Source organism: Pleurodeles waltl, chromosome 3_1 (genome assembly GCF_031143425.1).
Source record: "Pleurodeles waltl isolate 20211129_DDA chromosome 3_1, aPleWal1.hap1.20221129, whole genome shotgun sequence".
Lineage (NCBI taxonomy): Eukaryota > Metazoa > Chordata > Amphibia > Caudata > Salamandridae > Pleurodeles > Pleurodeles waltl.
In genome coordinates this window covers 488,574,755-488,599,892 of record NC_090440.1, presented here as the reverse complement: position 1 = coordinate 488,599,892, position 25,138 = coordinate 488,574,755, and the positions used below count along the sequence as shown (strand labels likewise).

The 25,138-nt window shown below is 45.1% G+C and overlaps 1 long non-coding RNA gene across 2 annotated transcripts in view; it reads right to left on the bottom strand.

The window, feature by feature from the left end:
• The window catches only part of LOC138284223 (uncharacterized), a 120,611-nt gene that overhangs the window by 36,143 nt on the left and 59,330 nt on the right, over nucleotides 1-25,138 (bottom strand). For both annotated transcript variants that reach the window (XR_011201363.1, XR_011201362.1), the window contains exon 3: nucleotides 13,743-13,832. This is a non-coding gene — a long non-coding RNA (uncharacterized lncRNA). The remainder of the gene's footprint in view (nucleotides 1-13,742; nucleotides 13,833-25,138) is intronic.

The following is a 25,138-nucleotide window of genomic DNA, read 5'->3' as shown; positions in this document are numbered from 1 at the left end:
CATTCCGAGCCGGCTTCATTGTTGAAGGGGCTGTCCCGCTGGGCTGGGCGGCGGTCTTCTGGCGGTCGCCCGCCTGGCCGCCGCGGTCTTTTGACCGCGAGCGGTCTTTCGGCAGGAACCGCTTGGCGGGCGGCGACCACCGACCGCCGTGGTCAGAATGACCGCCATAGTGCTCAACTAACAACTGCTTAAAACTCCAACTTATTGACCATGAACGGCGCAACTTGCCTTGCACTCAAGCTCCCGTGGGCTGAGTCATTGCCCCCACTTACACAGAACAAGGGGCTTGTGCGTCTATATCAATCTAATCCTACACCCTCGAATTGGCGCTACCCTGATCCCAATAGTGCCAAAAAAATAACACTGCAAACTTAATTAATACAGTTCCAAGATCGATCAGAAGGCAACACGACAGCCCCACGGTACCAAAACAAGCCACACTTAGACCATTAATGGGCAAGCCAAAGACCCCATGGGCACCACCAGGAAACATGGACCCAAACGAGCCGGCTCCGCCACCGGAACCCTCTGTCACATACCAAGCACTTCAGAAGCTGGAGGCAACCTTACAAACTCATACAATGCAATTTGAGAACATACTACAAGCCATCCTAGACACCAAATCCACACTAGAAGCAAAAATAGGAACAGTCACAGAAGACGTCAACCTTCTTCGCATGAACCAACAAGCAGTTGAGGAAACAGTAACAACACACGAAGAAGATACGTCACGGATAACACCATCGATAAAAGACCTTCAACAACAACTGTCGACAGTATCAACCGAAGTTGAAGCACTGAGGCGCAGGGCCGAGGACTCTGAGGGCAGATCATGCAGGAACAACGCCCGATTCGTGGGTTTTCTGGAACGGGCAGAAGGTCCCAGCACAGAACTATTCATTGAGCAATGGCTAACGGGTACAATACTACAAAATAACATTCCTAAATTCTTCTCAGTGGAGCGAGCACATAAAGTGCCTGGAAGACCCCCCCCCCCCACCGGGAGCACATCCCTGCCGGCTCATAGCAAGACTCCTTAACTACAGTGATAGAGATCTCATCCTACAACTGTTCCGAAAATCAGGCCCTGTAAGATACGAAAACGCAGAGATCACGGCTTATCCAGACTTCACCACGGAAGTACAAAAGAAACACAACTCCTTTTTCAGGGTCAAAGAAAGACTACGTGAACATAACATTAAGTACGCTCTTTTATTCCCCGCAAAACTGCGTATACAGAATGACACCCAGACTCTCTTTTTCACCACCCCCGAGGACGCCTGGACCTGGCTGCATGCCAAAGGCCTCGCTGACCAGACAAATTCGAGGAACCCAGCGGAAAAATGGTCATCCCCGAAGACTAGACGAAAACCTCACAGAAAACAAGACACTAAACCTTCACCTGAACAGGCCCATGCAGAGCGTTCCTCACTACTGCAGGCTACAACGCGCTTTGTCAACACATCTCCAACTTCTCTGTCCACCCAAAATGAAGGAAAGCAGGAACTAGACACACAGTATAACTCTACAGACTCCAACCGCAGCCCTACCCTCACACCGCGCACAGCAGATGACATTTGCTAACCAAGCAGGCCCAGAACATCTCTACAACTGGGGGCAAGTCCCTCCCCCGTGTACACTGCCTACCTTGCTTGACAGCTTGGAACCAAGTGGCGTATAGTCAAGCCGTGCTACTAACCTAAAGCTGACGTAGAACCCCACGCGGACGCACCAGCAACAAGTGCAAAACGGGCCGAGACATCCGCCGACTCGTATACATGCACCCGAAGCACCCCCAACTCCATATGGACTGGTTCTTCAAGATGGCAGACACTGGCTATCTCCCAGCCGTGTTGTATGCACAATTAATGTTATATATAGTTGTTGATTTTTATGTCATTGGACGTGATCCACTTAAGGCACGTAATGTAGCTCACAATCATAATAATTGCCGTTATAAACACACCCTTACCACAAATATTGAAGTCACTACCGCAGCCGGTAAATGCCTATACATAAAGTTTACTGGGGAATTCATAGAGGCGCATAACACAAGGGCAACACATCTGCAAAGCTCAATAAAACGGCATACACACCATGGCACCCCAACAACAACATAGCACTCCACAATATAAAATAATCACATGGAGTGTCAGGGGCATGGCAACCACACGCAATCGTCAACAAATTCACGCGTATCTTAAGCGGCATTGGACACATATTGCTATGCTAAAGGAGACTCACCTCAACAAGGCCTCACTAGAAAACTTACGCGCAAAATGGCCGGGTCAAATGTATGGCGCTATCTTCTTGACCTTTGCTCGCGGGGTGGCGATCTGGGTGGCACCAGGGGTCCCATTTGTAATGTCCCGTACACAAATCGATCCAAATGGACGATATGTGCTAATGGAAGGGGTCCTAGATGGTTAACCTTTAGCTTCAACCGCTCTATATACCCTCAATGCAGGCCAACGTGAATTCCTATGGATGCTTAACAACTGCAAGCTCAAAGACCCATCCGTGGCTAGTATATGGGGCGGCGATTTTAATTCGGTACTAGACATACATATGGACCGTGCAATCCCTCCATTGGCCACTGCACCAGCCAGACACACATCTGCTGACCTAGTAAAATGGGCCACTAACAATGGCCTGAAAGAAATTTGGAGGGCGGGTCATCCCTCGCAACGCGAATACTCTTACTACTCATCAGTACATAAAATACACACTAGGATAGACATGTTATTTGCAACGCCTGACATAATTCACAAAATAAATAAGTCCGAATATCTAGCCCGCACCATTTCAAACCACAATCCTCTACACACCACAAAATCATGGGGTCACACATATGCTTGCATCCCAACCTGGCGCTTACAACCAGAAGCCCTCAATGACCCGCCCTTTCAAGCAGAGATATCCAAATTCTCATCAAACTACTTCACGTCAAATAAAGACACCGCCTCAACACGAGCCATTGAATGGGATGCCCATAAAGCTGTGGTTAGAGGCCACTGTTTGGCGGCCACTGTGGGAGTCAGAAGATTACTCACTAAAGAGTTACAAGAAATAGAAATCAAGTTACGTAAGGCGGCAGTGGAGGCCACTGTGAATATACCAACGCCAGATACGCTGATCGCTCTTAGAGCCAGCTACAGGAAGGCAGACACTAGGCTATGTAAACATGATTACAGACACTATCAGGCACGACAACACGCTGAGGGAGACAGATCCGGGAAACTGCTAGCTTCGTTGGTCCGCCAGCCAACGCAGTCATCACCTATAGGTGCGATTAAACTTCACACAGGCCTTGCTGTTAACACCCAGGTCAAGATTAACACAGCCTTCCATATGTATTACCGCACTCTATATCAATCATCCACTCCTCCCACTGAACAACAACTATCTGCACTACTAACAATGATTCCCCAAAACCCACACATAATGAGCAACTCAGAAATGTTAGACGGTCCCATCACAATAGAAGAATTACGCCTGGCTCTTTCTCAAATGGCACATAATAAATCTCTAGGCCCAGACGGCCTACCAGCGGAATATTTTAAATCACAATCTAATCATCTACTGCAACCCCTCCTTGAGGTGTTCAATGAAGCTCACAATAGAAAGCAACTCCCAAACTCTATGCGCGAGGCACTAATAGTTGTGCTCCCAAAGCCAGGCCGCGACCCCCTAGATGTAAGGTCATATAGACCTCTCCCTCTCCTCAACTCTGACTGTAAACTCCTAGGGAAGATCTTAGCAAACAGACTACTCCCTTACTTACCAAACTTAATACACCCAGATCAATCCGGTTTTATACCAGGCAGAAACACCTTCCTAAACATCAGAAGGTTAATTTGCTTAATGCACGAACCCATTGAGGAGGAAGCAGTAGCTATGTCCCTGGACATAGAAAAAGCTTTCAATACACTTAGCTGGGACTACCTCTACCGAACACTAGAAGCATTTGGATTCCAACGCGGCTTCATAAATTGGATCAGGACACTATATCACAAACCCATAGCCCAAGTTAAAACTTAACAAATCATCTCTGAAGAACTTCCCATAGGCAGAGGCACCTGAAAGGGCTGTCCGCTCTCCCCCCTACTATTTTCTATCGCAATGGAACCTTTAACAATCAAACTCTGTAATGATGCACATAAATGGGGCATACCAGAATTTGACTCATATCATATTGTGTCTTTGTACGCCGATGATGCCCTAATTTATCTACGTAAGCATTCTACATCCGTCACAGAAATAATGCTAATATTAGATAGCTTTGCATTGGCCTCCGGACTACACATAAACTGGTCCAAATCATGTATAGTCCCCCTTGCCCCTACACAAAATGAACAACACAGGAGATTACCTAAATATCAGCTCCCTTGGTCTACCTCAACTTTTAAATATTTAGGCATACAGGTCTACCATTCTATGGCGGACCTAAAGGAGGGGAACTTGGATCGTCTGCTCAGATCCACCAGGAGCTCCCTGTCATTCTGGACATCGCTACCACTATCCCCTATGGGCTGGACTGCCATAGCTAAAATGTTAATCCTACAGCGCTTTCTTTACTACTTCACAGCCCTCCCGTTGACATTACCACGTACATTCTTTCATAAACTACACTCCCTCCTAACAGAATTATTATGGGGCAGAGACAGACATAGGGTCTCGCTATCTATTACACAACACCCACAAGAAGAAGGAGGTCTGGGTATGCCAACTGCAATGGATAGCTTCATGGCTCAACAATTCAACTTCCCCAGAATGCGTAGCACTGAACGCATACACAGCACCACAAATAATATTAACGTTTTTATTAGCGGGCTCCCTACCCATCAAAAAGATCTCCAATACTAGATGCGGCTAAATTCTGCTGGAAAAGATATATCCAGGGCAAAACCAATCCCCCCCTTATTCTCCTTCAATACCTTTATCCCAAATGCCAAAGATACAGGACCTATCACCCTATCATTACATATGAGTAGTTAAAATGTTAAACGTGGGAGATTTATATTCTAATTCCCATATAACCACTTTAGCGGAACAAGTGACTGCGGGAACAATGCAAACCGGAGCATTCTTAATATATGGGGCCATCATCAAATTGATACGCAATATATGGGGCAACAATAACAACGAGCCCAACGAATCCTTACTACTTACAACACTCCTAACTATAGGTAACACTAAGGGCACAATCTCAACAATATACAAAGCTTTATCAGGAAGTGCCCATACAGACCTATCCCCATCCAAATCTCGCTGGGACACCGTCCTCACTGCCCCAATCTCCCAAAAAACCTGGGAAGCCACCCTTGCCACGATCAAAACGGTGTCTCGCAACACTAGACTAAGATACACTCAGTTTATCCCCTGCCCGCATCAACAGAATCTATCCTAGCGCTAAGTCAGAATGAGACTAGATGCACCACACCCACAGCTAATTTTTACCACATGGTCTGGGAATGTCACTCAATAAATGAGAGCTGGTAGAGAATCACAGAAAACACTTCAGAAGTCGCTGACTATGCACTCACCCCTTCCCCAGAATCGTGTCTCCTGGGAATCTGCCCCCGCTCTAAAGGAGACAAACATCAACACAGATTCATAGATCTGGCATTCGTGGTATACAAGCGCCTGATCGCTACACACTGGAAAGCGCCCCAAACTCCCTCTTATTCCACCTGGCTCCGTGACTTACACAACCGAACACAAGCAGAAGCCCACATATTAAAACAACTACAACAGAAGGGCCAGCCACAGGAGGGAGCTGAAATATGGGATAGCTTTGTAGTAAAAATAGAAACCAGAGATGACATGTTCCCCCCATGACTTCACACACTCCTTTCACCAACAGCGCTGATACTAGCGTACCCAATTAGCACATAAACCAAGCAATTAATAACATGCCCCCAGACAGAACTGCCGAACACCGCTAAGCCAATACGCACAGGCCAGATCCATTTAAAATTCGTCTTATTGGTAAAAGCCCGAACCCACAGCAGACACATACCTCCTTCTACCATGCACCCAATAACACTAAATATGTTTGAAACGCCATTACGTATATATACATAAAAATCACAGCCAGAGTGACTATAGTTATATAGTATATAGTTCTTACTTTCATTTCTCTTTTCTCTTTTTTCCTCAATCAATGCATATCAATAAAGCTATTGTCGATTGTGCGGCTTAGAGCTCGTAAATACGAGCACACTCCTCTGTAACAATTGTATTGCATTGACAGTTTTTGTACCTTGTTTAATAAACAGATAAAAAAAAAAAAAGTAAGATGGCCATCACAATGCATGGTGGAAGGGGTTGAATGCAGAGCGTGACTTGGCATTGTGTTGCGCTAACCTAAGATTGCTGTTCCTGACCCTGCTTCTCCTTGCCATCCATTATCTAACTTTATGCCCCACTCCCTCATTACAGCCCTGTGTGGCTGTTGTTCTTCCACTGCCCTTCCTACCTGCCCCAAACAGTTCGCTTGCTGCCCCTTCAACCTTCTCCCTACCCTATGAGTCCATGCACCTGCCCCCTCCTTCCTGCCTGGTCCCATGTGCTGCCACTGCCCTCCATTTAGCTTGAAGTCCCTGCCCCCTCATTCTACCCTTTTGTTGCCCAATTCTATGCCCCATCACACCCCTCCTGCTTAGTCTCTGTGCTTAGCTCGCTGTTCCTACTCTAGTTCCCTTGCCCTTTGATGTCTGTGTGGATGCCCCGGTGCCCACTGTTTTGCCCACCATATTCAATGGACCTGCCACTTCCCCTCTTATATATTCTGAGTGTTTGGTTGAGCTGTTACTGCCACTCCCACCTGTCTAGCATGATTATATGGCTGCTGCTTGTCCCTGCCACCTCTACCCTGCCTGTCTGAGTTCCATGCCCTATCACCTCCCTCCTCTCCTCCATGGTCCATTGTTCCCTCCATGCTCTGTTGTGTTGCAACTGCTTCTTCTGCCTGCCCTGTGTGGTCTGTTGTGAAGCCCCTTCCCCTGCCCTCTCTAATCTATGTCCAGCCCCTACCCTCCCCTTCTGTCCTCCAAGGTCCTTTGTGCATGCTCCTGCCCACTCCCTCTTGCCCACTGTTTGAAAATGAATTATTGACAATGGCAGGTAGCTACTTAGACTTAGCAATAGGTCACAAACCCCCACTAGGTTCAGTCAAGGTCTAAAAAAATTAAGCCTTCCTCAACCCTTGGTAGCTTGGCCCACAAGCAGCTAGGCGTAGGTGACATGTGTGTAAAGCTTTTCAGCAAAACAGTAAATAAGTAAAACACTCCAAACAAAAACAATCCTACACCAATTAAAAAAAGTAGAAAATAATTATAATCTCTAAAATGACAACAAAATGACATAAAATCAATGTAGGAAACTGGAGATATTAATTTTTAAATATTAAATGTAAAAAAATGCTTTCTAGCACCTAAAAACTAAAAGTGTCAACTGGGGATATCTGGTTTCTCTTGACAAGGGCAAAGTCAAATTTGAGATCAACTGCGATAGAGCCCTGCTTGGCAACACTCAGCGGGAGGCCTCAGTTAAAATTTTACCTTCAAACTTAGTCACTTTTTTTGGAGCCTTTTCTCTTGATGTCGGACGAGGCCCTTCTTCAGGTCTGGCTGCGATGCAACAATGATGACTTGCTTCAGCGCGGAGTCCCAGTCAACTGCTGGAAGTCTCGGTGACAGGAAAAGCTCTGAAGCTTCAGAGGGACGAACCTGAAATTCAGGCCGGGTCGCAACTCAATGCCGTCGGCTTGACTCTCGTTGACAGGTAGGTCACCTTACGGAGCTTTTTTCCAAAGTTGCTCCAAACTTCTCAAAAACTCTGGAACTTGTTCCAGGAGTACTTTTTGGGTCTTTAAAGTGTCCACAGACTTGCTCCAAGGTTCCAGAAGCTCTGAGTTGCTCCTTGAAAGTTGGGACTATAATTCCCAGAAAGCACCTGGTCAGAATACTCAAATGGACACTGGATACTGGTCAGCTGGGCTATTTTTGCAAGATTTAATGTAGGGGATTCTGGTCAGGCCAGGGGTCCAGAAGGGCAGTCATTCTTCTTCCAGTATCATCGTTCAGCAGGGATCTGAATTATGGGGCAGATCTGCTATATTTATCCTTGCTCCTGTGGGTCAAAGTAGGGACTTCTCCTGTCCAATGGGGTGCAGGACAACAGCCTCTGGGTGACCACTTCCTGTTACGTGTGGCAAAATCAATCCCAGAAAGCAACATTCTTTAACAATCCAATATTGAGAAAATCTCTCCTGGAAGGTTGCACTTGGCTGGGCCCACCCACTGGTGTGGTCAAGTTTCCGTACTACACCTCCTCCAAATCCTCTCTTAATCTAATCAGTGGGGCTCTTAGCTGTCTGGGGGTGCAGGAAATGAGGGAGGTCCAATTTATGTCCCAAGTGTCTTTCCTCCTCTGAAGACCAGTTTAGCTACTCTTCACCCACGCTGCTCTGCCATCTACTGTAGAAGTTCTCTGCCCCCCTGATGCTTCCTTTTTATGAGCCCAGGACACTACACACTTCATTAAGACAGCCTGGCTCAGCCTGCCTGAAGCTGACCAATCAGGAAAGGGCATTGCAGGGCTGAATTTGGTAACTTTCCGAAAGAATTCTAAAACTCTTTCCCTGTGCTAGTTATATTAAATTCAACATTGGCAAGTTGTTGGATTTATTATAACATTTAGTTTGGTACCAAACTTGCTATATTTAGCTCATCTCTATTGAAAATAAGACTTCATTATTTTAAAATGAAGGGGGTCATTCTGACCCCGGCAGTCAGCATTAATATGGAGGAAAGTAAAGGCAAACTGCCAGTGTACCACACTGACCGCCGGGCTGGAGACTTCACTCTCCAGCCCGGCAGGTGTCACTTGCCCACCTGCGGAATTATGACTCCGTCTACCCCCATGGTTTTCATAGCATCCTTACCGCCACAAAAACCATGGCGGTGGGCACTATCAGTGACAAGCAATCCCTTCCCTGTCACTGAAAGGTGTCTTTCCTGCCCCCCTCCCGTCCACAGCATTCCCACCACCCTCCTTCCTCTCCAGATCCCCAAAACATGCCCCTCCCTTCACACACGCACACACGTATACACACACCCATTCCAACATTCATCCATGCATGCATACATCCATTCACACACACATCCACACACACTTACATACGTACACGCAGACACGCATTCACACAACTCAACATACATACACTCACGCACTCACTAAACGCACATCCATACATGCACACACACACACACTATGCAACAAACACCCGCATACATGCATGCACAGACATACACACACACCCCCACACACACATACAACACCACCCACCCCCCGTCAGAGCACCCGACTTACCTGTAGTCAGGTGGTCCTCCGGCAGGAGACAGGACTGGGCTCTGCTGCCAGCAGCAGCATCCGCCAGCAGAACACCGCCCTCCATATTAATCTCATAGTATGGCCAGCGGCGGTCTACTGGCGTGGCTCTGCTGCTGGCAGCAACGCTACCTTACCGCCATCTGCCGGCATTTACACAGCCAGATTTCCGTCATCCTTCTGGCAGAAACACTGCTGTGGTCATAATTTGGTGGATGGCGGTTAGCCGCGTCCACAGTCTTTTGGCAGCCGTCGCTGTGGCAGTAGCTGGTTTTTACCGCTGGGTCATAATGACCCCCAAAGTCTCCAAAGTTAGCATATGGGGCCCATTGACTACAATGGGGAAACACAATTTTGGTTCTTTTTCCCTCAACAGGGCTTATAAAACATCTTTTATAAAGTCCCTGCTTATATTTATACTGCACCCAACCCTGGGGGCACTTGGGGCAGACCTTAGGGGTGACCTATATGTAAATATAAGGTAGTTTATGACTTTGAAGGTGCTTCTAATTCCAAAGTCAAGTTTGGGGTTAACTTTAACTTAAAAGCAACCAGTGATGCAGGCCTGCATTTAAAATTACACTGGACACCACAGCAGTGCACCTGTTGGTGCACTTTCTATACTGGGGTCCCTAAACCTACCTGCCCTACCATATACTAGGGACGTACAGGTAGATTGTCCGAGCCTGTTATAATTAGGTCTCATTTGCATATACCATTTTACACAGAGCACTGGCCCAGGACATAGTCTGAGTCAGTAACCACCAGTATTAGTCCAAATGTTTGGGGGGGGGGGTGATCAGAGCAAAAAGGATGACTTTCTTAGACCCACCATGGCTGCTTTGTTGCCGCTTGCCATGCACGGCCTTCTGTGCTGCCACAGCCCTTCCCACCTGCCCTTTTTGGTCAGCTTGCTCCACCTGACCACCTCCCGCCTTCCCTTCATTGTCTGCGTGTATGCCATTATAGTCTCACTGGTGCCCTCTAAGGTGTGCTGTGCTTCCAGTGCCCATCCCGTTTTCCCTCCACTGTCAGCTTGCTGCTCCTGCCCTGTCCCTTTGCCCCCCGTTCTCTGTTTTTCATGTGTCTGCCCCTAACTCCTTCCTCCTGTCTGGCCCATTGTCATGCCCTTGCCAGCCCTTAATGGTCTGATATGCTCCAACTGCCTCTCCTCTCTATCCGGTGTGGTCAGCTTGCTGTCCTTGTCTCTTTCACCTCTGCTCTCTGATGTCCATGTGCATGGCTCTGTCCCCTCCTTATTGCTTTCCATGGTCTGTTGTGGCATACTGCCGTCCTGCTTGCCCTGTGTGGTGTATTGTGCTGCTGCAACCCCTGACGTGTGCCCTGTAAGGTCAATTTGGTGTTCCTGCACATCTCCCTACTGCCCTCTGTTATCCATGGCTAGTCCCTACCCAATTAATCCTGCCCTTGGTGATCCAATGTACCATACTTGCCAACATTTTGGCCTGGGCAAGAGGGAGATTTGGAAATAAAAACGCTTTGAATTACATTTTACATGAAAAAGAGGAGATTTTAAGCAGGAGACAGATACAATAAAACATTTTGGGCTTAAAAACATTGTGAGTCTCCTGCATGAATCAAGTATGTTGATATGTATGGTTGTACTGCCACTGTCTCTTACTTCTGTCCTAAATGGTCTTTTATATTGCCACAGTGTCTCTTGCCTGTCCTGCATGGTTGTTTTGTTGACCCTGCCCCCCTTTTGCCCGTCCTCCATGGCAGGTTGGCTGCCACAGCCCCTCCTGTCTGCCCAGTGTGATCAACTTGTTGACTCTGCACCATCCTCTCTGCCCTCAATTATCCAAGTCCATTCCCTTGACCTTTGCTTTCACACAGTATTCTTATGAACAATTAGGCTGCTAACATTCAATATGTATTGAACTTTAATTATATTTTGAATTTTGTTATTTGTTTTTGGGGGTTCTGGAATGATGTGATCACATTTGACTTGCATGTGATTTTGGCCTGCACTCCCGAGACTATATACAAAGACAAGATCTTAATTTGATGTACCAATCCTAAAATAAATTGTTTTGTTTAAATGATAGGATGAAATATTAGTGTTGGCCAATTGGCATTTAAATGCTATAACTATGAATTAAATAATGAAAACTGTTATGGATAATGAGAGTAGGACTAGGATGGCATATTACAAACAGATGCATTGGTTTTAAATGGAATTATTTTTGAGCCACTTGGCATTTTTTATTATAATATTAACAATGGAAATAGAATTTGTTGGGACTCACAATATATATGTTCATATATATATGCCTTAGGAATTATTTTGGGTTGCTTTGAATAATATGATGGATTTATATAGTATTTTTTCTATACATCTACATGTTTTTATGTCTAGCAAACCAAATGGTATATTTTCTATGGGAGATGGGGCCTCTCTAAAGTTTTGGGCTAAGAAGAAGACCGCAATGGTTGAAACGCGTAGCCGATGCAAGTTGATATTTTCTTACTATTGAAGGACTTAACAGCCATTAAAGAAACACTGGAGTTGTTTGAAGTGCCGGCGTTTTTCTATCCAGTTACTCTGTCATTTATTGACGGATCCTGCGTCCATAGCTGTGCACCGATATTGTGTGGTGAGGTCAGGAAGAAAAGCTGGAACTGACTACGGCAATATATATATATATATATATATATATATATATATATATATATATATATATATATATATATATATGTATGTATGATCTACTGGTGGTTGCCTTAGTTTCCAGAGAGAAAGCATTTTTTATTTTGCCAATAACTTTCTTCAAGTTAAACAAATCTCCATGACATTTTCAAAATTAGTATGACAGTTCAGCTCCTGTCTTGAAAGTTTTTGCAGAGATTTGTCAAGTGCAGGGCAGAGAAAAAGGGTGCCCCACAATGCTAACTCTCCATGCAATTTCGCATAGGAATTTTAAACATGATCACAGCCCGAACCACTGGATGGAATTGCACAAAATTTAACAGAAAGGTAGCTCTTGGTTCAAAGTCAGCCCTTTTCTGTTATTTGGTGTAAATCTGTTCAGTAGTTTTAGAGTAATTAAAAAAAAAGCAAAATTCTATATCTAGGGACACGGAGTCTTTGCAAATCCCAGAGATCTCATGCTGAGACCTGATTGGCTCAGCCAAGTCACAAAATAAAGCAAATAATAAAGAAAAGGGGGAAAGGTAGGACTACCCTGACCCCCTAGCCTTGGTGCAAGGGTCCCCCAGAGACTCCGCCAGAGCAAAAAATCTTTTTTTTAAAAGTTTTTTTCTGTGAAATTCATGAAGGACCCGTGTATCTCTGCAAAAATGTTTTTAAAAAAAGGTTTCCTGAGATTGTTTTAGTGTAAGCCGTAGGGTGGGCAAGCTCCAAGGGGCATGTGACTTAAATCAAAATGGTGGGGGATGCACGGGCCCCTCTCCTTATAGCTCCTAAGAGATCCCATGACCACCATCTCCCTGGGGTTTTATAACTACATAGGAGGGGGGCCGCAGAGACCCCCCTCCAAAGATCCTAAAGAGCCCTGGGAACCACCACCTCCCCAGGGCATTAAAAGTAAAATGGAGAGGGGCCTTGCCGACACCCATCTGTGGCCAAAGAGGGCGCCCAAGACTACCAACTTCCAAGGGACAGAAATAGAATGTAAAGAGAGAGGGGGGCCACACAGCCCCTCTCCCGGGTCGTTTATGGTCCAAGGAACCACCACCTCCCTGGGTCGGCTCTGTGCAAAGAAAAGGAGGGGGCTGTGTGGCCTCCTTCCTGGAGCCACTAATGGCCCTGGTGACCGCCATCCCCCTGGGTCGGCTCCCTTTCTGCTGAGGTGCCCACCCCCTGGAGATAGCAGTTTGGTGTCTCTTGGCTGGAGCTATGAAGGACCCGCCAAGTAAGCCAAACTGTAAGTCCGCACCAAGCGGGCAGGAGCAGGAAAACTGCTCCTGCTTGCTGGGAGTAGACTTTTCATCTGTTATCCTGCCCCCTGTCAAGATTGCTCTAGATACAAGAAGCAGCATTTTTATCTGCTCCCTGCATGCAGGAGCAATGCTGGCTCATGTTGGAGGCGGGGAACCAGCAAGGACCATGGGGACTTGAGGCTTCCCCCGTGGTCCCTAGGAGGGGAAAATAACATTTGAGGCCCCCCCATGTGGCCCAGCCACATATAGGTTAGTGGTGTGCGACTTCTTTCCTACATTTTCAAGGATGGTGGAGAGCTTACCAAAAGGCCCTCTCAGCAGGTTTCCTGCTGCTTTGGAAGATACATTTTTAATGCAGAGGAACATAAGCCGGTCTTCACTCAACAAAAAAGCACTTACTACATATAATTAAGTGGACGTACCCTTATTTGTTGGAGAATCACCTCTTTGTAATCTTGTCATCTTCTGTACATGATGATTCATGTAGTTGCAAATTTCTGTATGATGGTGCTCTAGGAACAATCACATTGCCAAAATTACACACAAGTTCACTGGAGTCATATACTTGGGGTCCTTTATAAAGTTGTAGTGTGAAATATGCACTATACATTTACCTAACAAGGTAGCACCTACTAATTAGCCACTAAAAAGTACTCCAGTTGGGTAGACATTTTGCACAAAACCGTGTCCTCTTCTTTGATAAATGAGCAGGTCAGGATGCATTCTGCAACTGATGTGCATTTCACAGAAATTAAACCTTAACCCCCACCGTGCACAGCCAAAGGTCGTGTGTGGCACCAAGTCCTGTGGCCAACGCCTGCCATTCATGGCCGAAGGTGCTGGGTTAGATGCCTACAGGGGTTGGCTGAAGGACCTGCCATAGGCCAGGCCACCCTCTAGCCATGCACAACCAAAGCCTGTGTGCACCGTGGGGCTAGATACATGCAGGGTGTTGGCCACAGGCCAGGCCCTGCAACCAACCACCTGCTGTGTTACAAAAACCATAGAAATTAACTTAGAAAACCAAAGGTCACAGGGACGTTATAGTTAGGTTCTGAACTTACGTGCACAAAGCCATAGAAATTCAACTGTTACAGTTAGAGTTATTTCAAGTAACTATAACTCACGCCCTCACCATGCACAGCTAATTACTTCACATGTTACATCATTGATGACATCTTCTATGGCATCATTGATATTATCACTGCAACATTTGCAATAAAATTATTGATGATAAAACTGTGCATGGCATGGGTGTGACTTATAGGCACGAGTTATAGTTACTTGAAATAACTGCAACAGTAACAGCTGAATTTCTATGGTTTTATGTGTGTAAATTTATAACTTAACTATAACGTCCTTGTAACCTTTGGTTATTTTTCAGTGAAGAATATATGTAACTATATAGCTCGGTAGTTTGATGCAAAACCATGCTCCACAACCAGAGCAAATGTCTTTTTCTTCAGGGTATACTTGCACTTCTTTGGACTTCGTGGGTTTTGTTCACTGTTTGTGATATAAATCTCTGGCACAGATGCTGCATTTAATAATGCACATTGTAACACTAGCAACATTTTAAACTAGATAACAGCAAAGCATTATAGCAACAGCCATTGAAAGGATAATCTTAATTTACACCATGTACTTGGAATTGTTAGAATAAATCACCAGTAATACAGTGCTTGGATGGGGTTGCATTTAATTGGAAGCTTCTGAAAGGGAATAGGCTGTCTACAGAGTATATGTATGCCATTAGACTGTAGCATTTTCAGTGAATGAAATTTTGATTAGCCTCCTAATGTACAATTTCTGCACATGAAAGCGACTACTCAACCACAAATGAAATATCCAGCAAGAATTTAATAAACATAAATCCAGGAACATCATTTTTCAGTGTGAAACATGCCTCATTATATGCTTTTGGACAATGGTATTTATAATTATTCAGTTCTTTGCAAACAAATCCAAACAGGGTTGAAATTAGAATCAGAAGTGTATTCTTTTGTATCTTTAATGTTCTGAATGCTATTTACATATTTGCCTTTGACTGTGGTAATGTATAGGAAGCACTCTGCTTCGAACATGTAGACAATGCGAGAACAAAAACAGCATCTACGTATCTAGCTTCTGTTGCAGGGGAGCTTCAGCAAACTGAGAAAATATGATTAGATTCAATTTTATTTTCACCTCACCCTTATTCATGAAAATGTTAAATAATTATGCCCTAAAATCACCACAGACACTCTGTTCTTGAGATGTTCAATAATTTCCAGTTCTGTGCTTAACATTTCTCCTCTGGTTTCTTTATTATTGCTACAAAATAGCTTCAATTCAAAAGAACTCCTGCTCGGTAGAGTTACTGGTACCCCGGTATTGATTACCTTGGTGATTGACGTTATCAAGGGTATTAGCGGAATTCCTGTAGTGATGCCCCAAGTGCCTTACTACTGTCTTTCTACGTGTATTTCAGTGCAATGGTGGAGTGGTGAAGATATTGAAATTATAAGGAGGACACTGCACCGATCTCTGTCAGAGTTACCCCGTTTAGTAATTTGAATTACGACGCACATTGTCTCCCTCTCTCTTCCTCCTTGTTAGCTGTCTCACTTCCTCTGTGCTGAAATGCAGTGTAGTGACGATGGCCTGCCCCGAAAGACTGCGGTGCTCAATCCTTGAAATGAAAGTATCGCAGTTTATTTACAAGGAACATAGAAAAGACATTATCAAAATGCATTGTGGGTATAATCCTACTTTATCTATGGAGGTGTAATCAATCGTTTGTGATTTATGAAAGGAAAATAGACCTGGGTGAGGTGCCTGCCACTCACAATGGCCATGAGCCCAAGGGCTACAGGAAAAAGAGCTGGCGGTACTAAGACGAATTTGGAACTCTTCCGACCTCATTCCTCATTAGATGGCACCGAAACACCTTCTTTCCACATCTGTCATGATCTTGGTGGTCTCTATAGGCCATGGGGATCCAGGTAGTGGCATCAGTATCTGCCTCCCCTGACTAGCAGCCTGTAAACATTTTGGCAATGAATGGGTATGTATCCTTGGGGCAGAATTGTGCAGGAATTAGCCCAAGTCCCAAAGTTTAATACTCAGATCCAAGTTTTATCCCAATCCTACCCTATGTCCGCCTCGCAGGCAGATCTCCTTCAGCACTCTCTAATATGAGGACCCCCTGACCTAAACCCTGTCTCCTCAGACTGCTTCAAACAACCACTTGAACGCAGCTACCTTCTCCCATGCCCGATACAAGTGGGATAGGGCATTGTTCAAACTCCACCAGGCCACAGTTCAAATACCCCATCATCCTTGCTTCCTGGGACTCCCAACGCAGCAAGCCTCCCCTCACTCTAGACAACTTGCACACTACTCAATTGCAGATGGTGTTGTGATATCCTTACCATAATCTAACATCACACAGGATTGCCAAAACTGTTGGCACTACTCTCCTTGAATGTAAAAGGCCTGTCATATTATCAAGCAAAAGAAAATCCCACACTATCTCAAGGTAAAACATACAGACATAGCACTTCTGCAGGAAACCCATATTTCCTGAAGGAATCCTTAAAGCTCAAAAGATATTTGGTAGACAAGGGCATCAGCAGTAGCAGGACAGTGGATGCACAGGATGGGTCCTCTCTCTCACATACGTACTCTAAGAAATGTGGCATAGCCATACTTTTTCAGAAGAGCCTCCCCTGAATGTTCCTTAAGACCTGGGTCGATGACAAGAGCCAGTGTTTTTAGCAAAACTCCATTTCCTCAAGAGGACTATTATTGTAGGGTCTATGTATGGTCCTCTTATGGACAAGAGACATTGCTGGCCTCTCCAGTATCATAGCCTCAGTCAGGAGGACCATCTCACTGCTGTGGGGGACTGGAATTTAGCACTAGACCCAAACCTTAATAAAACTGGACGTCCTGAAGTCCACAACTGGACTCATAGAGCCCAGTTGCATGATCTGATGGCTGATCATGTGTTAATTGATAGATGGTGCCTGCTACACCCCACAGACAGGGACTACTCTTTTTCCTCCTGCCCACATGACAGCACACAGTCTTGAGGAAATTACTATCTGATGCAAGGAGAAGCTCCTCTCTGATGTCACACAGTGTACAATCCTTAAAGCTGACCTCTCTGATCATAGACTTACCTCACTGGGGCTGGACGACCAGCTCATATCACCGTATCCACTAAGATGGGGATGAAGGTGTTTGCCTACAAATACTCCACTGACAAGAGAAAACTCAGGAACCACATTCATATGTGCTTCTCGGATGAGGGGTGTGCTGCCAATCATAGAAACCTATGACTGGCTAGCAAGGCAACGTTAAGTGGGCAGACGATGACAGTCTTGGCTATCACTAAGCCAAAGGCCTGTGCGTATCTCTGTCAGCTGAAGACAACTATTCAAGCCCTAATAGAATAGTTCTCCCCCCCTCCACTACTGCGTTACAGAAACAGCTAGAGTTATCAAAAATACACTTGGGCTCCTTCTTCACCTTGATGGCCGAAAAGGCTTTGGTCCAGGAGAGATGACGCAGATAATGCCCACACTGAGAAGGCTGAGGAACTCTTGGTGGCACCACTTCACCAGAGGGAATTGCAGCTGGCAATTCCGGTGATCTGAGATCCAAAGGGGAGCCTACTCATTCATTTCCTGCAAATTGTAGGTTGCTTTGCCCTCTATTCTGCAAGCCTCTAAACATTATCAGGCCAAGTTGATGTATTTCTTGCACCTCCTGGTACTTTCAGATGAAGGTCGGGCCATTGTAACTGGGGAGCATACAGAGAAGGTGATGACTGACAAGTCTCCACTCACCTGAAGATCCAGTAGTCTTTGGGAGTGAAGAGAAGCTGCCCTTGCCCTTTGAGACTGACCCTCAACACATGGATAGTAATGGGTGCCTGTGATCAGTCCCAAGAGTTGAGGGCATTGTCTCAAGGGATGAACTACTCACTCGAGTCTACTATGGAATTAAGATTTCACTCTGTTGAGGTTTCTTCTTAGTTTTTCTATTGAGGCACCAAAAAGTATGGATTATATTCAACAACTCAATGCTTCTTTCACACTTATGCATTAACTGACTATGAACAACCACCTTTTCCTGTGTATTACATCATAGGGAATCTCTCTCATGAAAGTTCAGAATGTTTCTTGTCCACATTTATGGGAGCTAGTCTTGATTGTCTTCTTATTCTTATGTTTGTAGTACAATAGTTATTTCGTTTTTTCTCAGTTTTTTTTTCAATCTACAGTATCAAATCTTAAGGTTTAATGTTTTAATTTTCAAATATACCCAGTGGAAGAAACTGAGGGCCTGATTTAGAACTCAGCGGACTGCTTACTCCATCACAACGGTGAAAGATATCCCGTCTGCTGAAATCACAATCCCATTGAATATAATGGTATTTAGATTTTGGCGGATGGGACATCTATCACTGTTGTGATGGAGTAACCAGTCCACCAAGCCCGGCAGACATATCCACATAGGACGTTCACACCACTTTCCAGTTTTTCTATCACAAGAACAGAGAGGTATTGACAGCCCCGAACAATGCGCCCAAGAGTGCGCACTTGGCGCACTGATAACTTGCTTCGACATCTGGGCACGTTCCGTTCAGCCGTTCCAGTGGGACCATCCTTTTTCAGTTGGAATGGATCTTCCTCTTACCCATGCTTGCTAATAATTGTATTGATCTTTGAAGATGTATCTGCCCATATGTCAGACGATAATTATGTATTCATTTTCCTGCCAGCAGTTCTTCCAAAAAATGAAGCTGCCTAAACTCTTCTTTTGTATCTACCTTTACTTTCTCTTTCATTATTGCATGTGCTTGTAAGTTGTGTGTCTCTTTCATAGGAATCGACTGTACAGTAACATATACAATAAGTGATCTCACCTTTAGGACTGCAAACTGACTTCAAATCCTAAAAAATCTCATAAACCGCAGCCTCTTTGTTGTCTTCTATGTTGTAGAATGACGCCACTGACTTACAAGACAAACAACGTACGACAATTCTGTATTTCTGTGAAGGTATTCACTCAGTTCTGGTGTGGGGTATGGAGCGCTAGCCAGCCTGTGTAAGGCCTCATTACTGTAGATTGGTCCATACCTTTCACCTGCTTTCTGGTATAAAGCATGTACGCGTTTCCTAAGCAGCTCTTCATATAACCTGTACGTTTTAACATTATTTGTTATCTCTTCGTGATTTTCTGCTCAATTTACTACTGCAGCTTTAACTTAGTAAGTGATGGGGGCTGGGGGCTAACAATACTGCTACTTTACTAAATATGTCAAACCTTTGTATTTCTTTGACCTGATCCCTGACACCACAACACTAAACAAACACAACATTAGTAATAGTTATTCTGCTAGAGCACAGATCCATTATTGCATAAGAGTAAATACATGAAGATGGCAATAAATTCACCGGACCATATATATGAATGGGGTTGTTGGACATGCCATTGTTCCTCATGCAGCAAACACCAATCCAATTTTTGTGAAAAAAGCCCAGCGTTTAGCCACAGTCCTCCTCATGGCTTTGCTTAATCCGAAGAACAAGGACAGTGAGGTATTGGCATCTCAGAACATACAATCACTAAGTGGCTAGTCTTCCCACAATGGATGAGCAGGGTCTAGCAGTCATCCACTCAAGAGAAAATTGGAAGCTCTCCATCCATTCATACGAGTACTTGTACTAGTGCAGGTGCACTACGTTTTGTGCAGATATGGCTGTAGTCAACTCAAGAGAGCAACCACAGAGGTAATTGCAATCACAAGGATTTAAAGATAGCACTGATTACCTCCATTACAGACAACTAGTATCATGTTTTCAGAGATGAACTTCATTAGTTATACCATGAGGCGCACAAACTATGTACAGGAAATAAAGGGTGGTGATGGGCTAACTTTGTGGAGCACGGTTAATGTTTTTGATTTTAGAAAATGATGTGACTAGACATGCGTTAGTCTGTAAAATACATGGCTTTAATACGTTGAGTATTTTTTTATATTTCTTAGAGCTTTGCACTTTGAAGTTTAAAAAAGAAAGAAAAGCAGAGGTGATGTTTGGGGCTACTAGCTCCACTCAGCAGCTATACTTTGTCCAATACTCAATGCCCCTACACCACCTACGGTTTCGCAACCAGCATGACCCTGAACTGAACTCAGTGCTACTGTAAGGAGTGTTTCCCACCACCAGTGCTTTGCTTACCTACGTCCTACATTGTTCTATCCATCCTGATCCCACATAGGACTACCATCCATCCTCTAATCCATAGCCTTCTGCTACCATCCCTGGCACCTCTTGCAAGTTATTGTAGCAGTAGGGTACATCTGCAGGGGGCTCAGGTTAGAGGTGTTGAAATGGGTTTTTCTAAAAAGCTCTTAGACCATATCTGTTTTCAGACAAGTCAGAAACTTGGGTCATAGAAGCCTTAGCAAAAGATAGAAACCTAAAAAGGAGGCACTCAGTCCATCCACTGGCATACAGGCTTAGTGCCATCATAGACAAACGCTTGAGAGTACATTCCAACAAATATTTTTTTAATGATAAGGAACCGAACCAGAGAATGAATCCTGAGTAGGTGTCAAACAAACTACTTAAACCATTGCTGATTTATTATTTTTATAACATACTGCTTTTTCACAATGTTATCTTAAAAATGGAACGCATGTGAAAATTAAGAATTTTCAAACAAAAATATGTAGGGAGTGTGAAAACAACAATTGAGTGCCCGCTATTCAGAAGAGTAGACAGAATTCTCACAGTGGATGGTCATTGGATGGTCATTACATAAGAGGTATGCTGTAGTGTGCTTGTAAAAAAGCAGCAGGGCATCCTGAGGATACGTATTTTGTAGTATGAATTATTCAACTTGCCATGCAAGATAACTATGAATGTCAAATTCCTACTGTATTGATTGCCATAACTCTATACTTAGGTGGTCATAATGAACACGGCGGTCGAAACCACTGTGTTCATGCTGGCAGTCAAAACACTGACCGCCAGCATCCCCGGATCCCCACTGGCCGTATTATGAACATTCCTGGGGTCCAACGGGAGGAAAAATTGTTTCCGCCTGCTGGTACACAGGATTGCCTGGCCGGACATGCCTCTGTGCGACGGGTGCAGCTGCATGGCATGGCCAAGTGCATGGGCAGTGCAGGGGCTCCCAGGGGTGCCCCGATGCACCCGTTCCACCAGCTTCCCCGCCAGGTAAAGGCTGGAGGCTGAGGAATCATTATCTGAGGGGCAGCACCGCTAATGATTCCGACCGCCGCCAGGCTGCCTGGAGGAGGAAGCCTGGCGGTGAATGAGGGCTGTCGATGGCGGCCCTCATGGTGTTCTCTATGTGGTGGTGTGGCCGGCCATGCCGGCTGGCGGGTTTTCCCGCCATCGCCGGCATGGCGGTCCACAACGCCAACTTCATAATTACCACCTTAGTCTTGAAATTTCTTCAAGTAAGTTGTGAAGTTTTGTCAATACCAATAGAAAACGTAACAGCAAAGGACCAAACAAGCTCACCAATTGATTGATCAGTTTTAAGAGAAAATTATCAATGTATCCTTGCAGTGTAGGAAAAAAGAGCCCTTCAAAACAGAGTAAAATAATTTGGGGAAAATGATTTGGAATTGGTTGGCTTTAGCATTGTGAACCAAAACAAAGAGAAACAAGCACTGGCCAAGACAAAAAGTCTGGCTTTATGTGCCAACACCTGCAGACATGGATATTCGTTGCATGTTCAAGGCTGTTTTTCACTTTAAATCCTGCCCTGTTGACTTTGCCAGTGTTGGTTAAACAAGCAACAACAAAGGATTGCTGCCCATATTGAAGATAAAGAACTGAATGTGACAAACATTGCGATGACTGAGTGTAATTTTCAGATATAAAATAGTTCTTTGTGCATTCCAGGGTAAGCACTTCCTGGAAGGCTAATGATACAACAAATAGCCTTCTCAAAGAGGTGAAAGGATAATACTCCTTTGGGCAGAGCTAATAATACATCTTGCAGACAGCTGTGCTGCCACGTATACCTAAAAAGATAATTAGAGCATAGCGTCTTTTAAGATGCTAGAAACAATAAGTGATGGTAAACTGGGTTTATTAAGTCCAGCACAACAACCCTTGCCACATCCTTTCTTCTTAGTAACTGCCTGCTGTCTGCTCCTGGAATCCACAATGTAAAATCCAGTAGAGGACTCATCCAGTTGCTAAGGTACAACATAACTCCCCTTTTTCTAAAATAACAATATCATAAATAGATAAATTATGAAGAAAACTAACATTGGCAGCATATGTACACTAATGCAGGAGGGTTATTATTTTTTATGAACACACATAGGCCCTCATTACGACCCTGGCGGTCGGTGGTAATTTGGGGAAAGGTACTGCCAACAGGCTGGCTGTACCTTTTCCCAAATTATGACATTGGCGGTTTGGCTCAAGCCAAACCGCCAATGTACCACTCCGTCTACCAGGGTAGTAACGGCCGCTGGGCTGGAGACTTCAGGGATTATGACCCCGCCTACCGCCATGGTTTTTGTGGCAAGCATACCACCACGAAAACCATGGCAGGAGGCACTATCAGTGCCAGGGAAGTCCTTCCCTGGCACTGATAGGGGTCTCCCCTGCCCCCCTCCCCAGAGACCTCTTCCACCCCCCTCTCCCTCTCCTGCCCACCCGCACATTTCCACACCCACACGCGCACACACATACACACACGCATACCCAGATCCACCCACACATGCACACATACATACCCACACACCGCAACACACACCAATATACCTTGCCACACACATGCATTCACAACACACAACATACACGTACACTCACATGCAGGCATTCACGCACTCATTCAAGGCGACACACCCGCATGCACGCAGTCATAAACAGACACCCCCACACACACAACACCCCCACACACGCACACAACATCCCCCACCCCCTCTCCTGTTGGAGAACCCAACTTACCTGCTTGCAGGGGGTCCTCTGTCTGGACACGTGATGAGGTGCTGCTGTCAGCAGCAGCATCCTCCCGCAAAACACCGCCAGGCCGTATCATTGCTCATGATACGGTCAGCAGTGTTTTGCTGGTGGGGCGCTGCTGCTGATAGCAGTGCCACCTTACTGCTGCCCGCCCCCATGACCATCTGAAGGAATTCTGCCAGCCTTCTGGCAGAATTCCGTCGAGGGTCCCAATGCGGGTCGGGGCCTGGTAGCCACGGCGACGGTATGTTTGAGGTCGTCACCGCTTCGGTAGGAGGCAGTTACCACCAATATTGTAATGAGGGCCATAGTCTTTGTCCCAGTGTGGTTTTCTCCTGATCCACTTCATCTTATTGTTTCTCACCTCCAGTGTGAAATCAAACATAGAGAAGTTTTCATCACTTTTTTTTCTAACCAAATTTTGTATTCTAAATCATGGCACAATGTGATTTTTGTCGTATTCCACCTTTTATTGTCGCCCAACCACACATTGTTAACAACCACTGTCTTCACCTCCTTAGGCTTGGACCACCGTGAAAGTCTTGACTTCCACCTATATGGGGTGTTCTTACCCAATCTTGCGAGTTTTGTTTTTCAGCTTGTCATTATGCCTACATGCACATTTCTCTTGATATTTAGCCACCTTTTTGTTACAGATCCACCTTAGCAACCACCCTCTTGGTTGATTTGTTCATTGTTCTTGGTTGATTTGTTCATCCACGTAGGTGTCACCTTAGTGCCTGCTTGCCTATCCTTGAACAGGCAAAAGCCAGTCTCCTCTGTGGCCATATGTGGGGCATCCCAAGAAGTAATTCACAAAACGATGGCTTTTTTGCCTTCTATACCACTTCTGTTGAACAGTCCACATATGTCCATTGGCAGCCACTGTCATGGTTTTACTGATAGTTTGGTGGGCATGATGGGAGACTCTTCTGACCTGTGGGATCTGACCCTTCACAAATACATATACATGTTGTAGAATTATGTCAATTATCTCCCTGTCCATGCCCGGGCACCAGAAATCAATGAGGGCCCTCCTTGTCATACCTGACATGCCACTACGGCCCTCATGCAGTGGTTCTAATAACCTAGTCCGAAATCCTAAATCACCACCAAACTCTCATTCCTTCTCAATATGCCATCTAATGATGATAATTCCAACCATACCATTCTATAGTCTGCGTACTCCCTTCTTACATTCTCTTCTTGACCTGTGGTACTGGACAAACATCCCAATAGTTGCTTCAACATATCATCCTCCAAAATTGCTTTCTTCCATTTGTCCTCATTTATGGCTCCACCACATGCTTCATTTACACTGGCAACTAATCACTCATCCCCATCGTCATCTTCTCCATCCTTATCTTGTCTCTGCCTTTGTCTTGCTGAGACAATCAATCTGCATTCTGATTCTTACTACCTGGAACATACTTTAGCATAAAATCATATTCCTACAGATGCTATAATCACTTGGCGGTTGCCCTTCCAGCTCCCATGATGGGGGACATCAATTAAAGGTATAAGGTCGGTTCACACCTCGAACGTAGCCTCCCAAACATAAGTCTTAAAATAACTCACAACCCACCAGCATGCCAATGCTTCTCTCACTATCACAGAGTACCTTGTTTCTGCACCTTTCAGTGTTCGTGAGGCAAATGCCACAACATGCTCCTGTCCATTTTTTCTCTGCATTACCACTGCACCTAAACCATAGGCACTCACGTCCACTAACACTATGGTTTCATCTTGTAGATCAAACGGCTTCAAAGCTACTGCTTTCACAATCTCCAGTTTGAATACGTCGA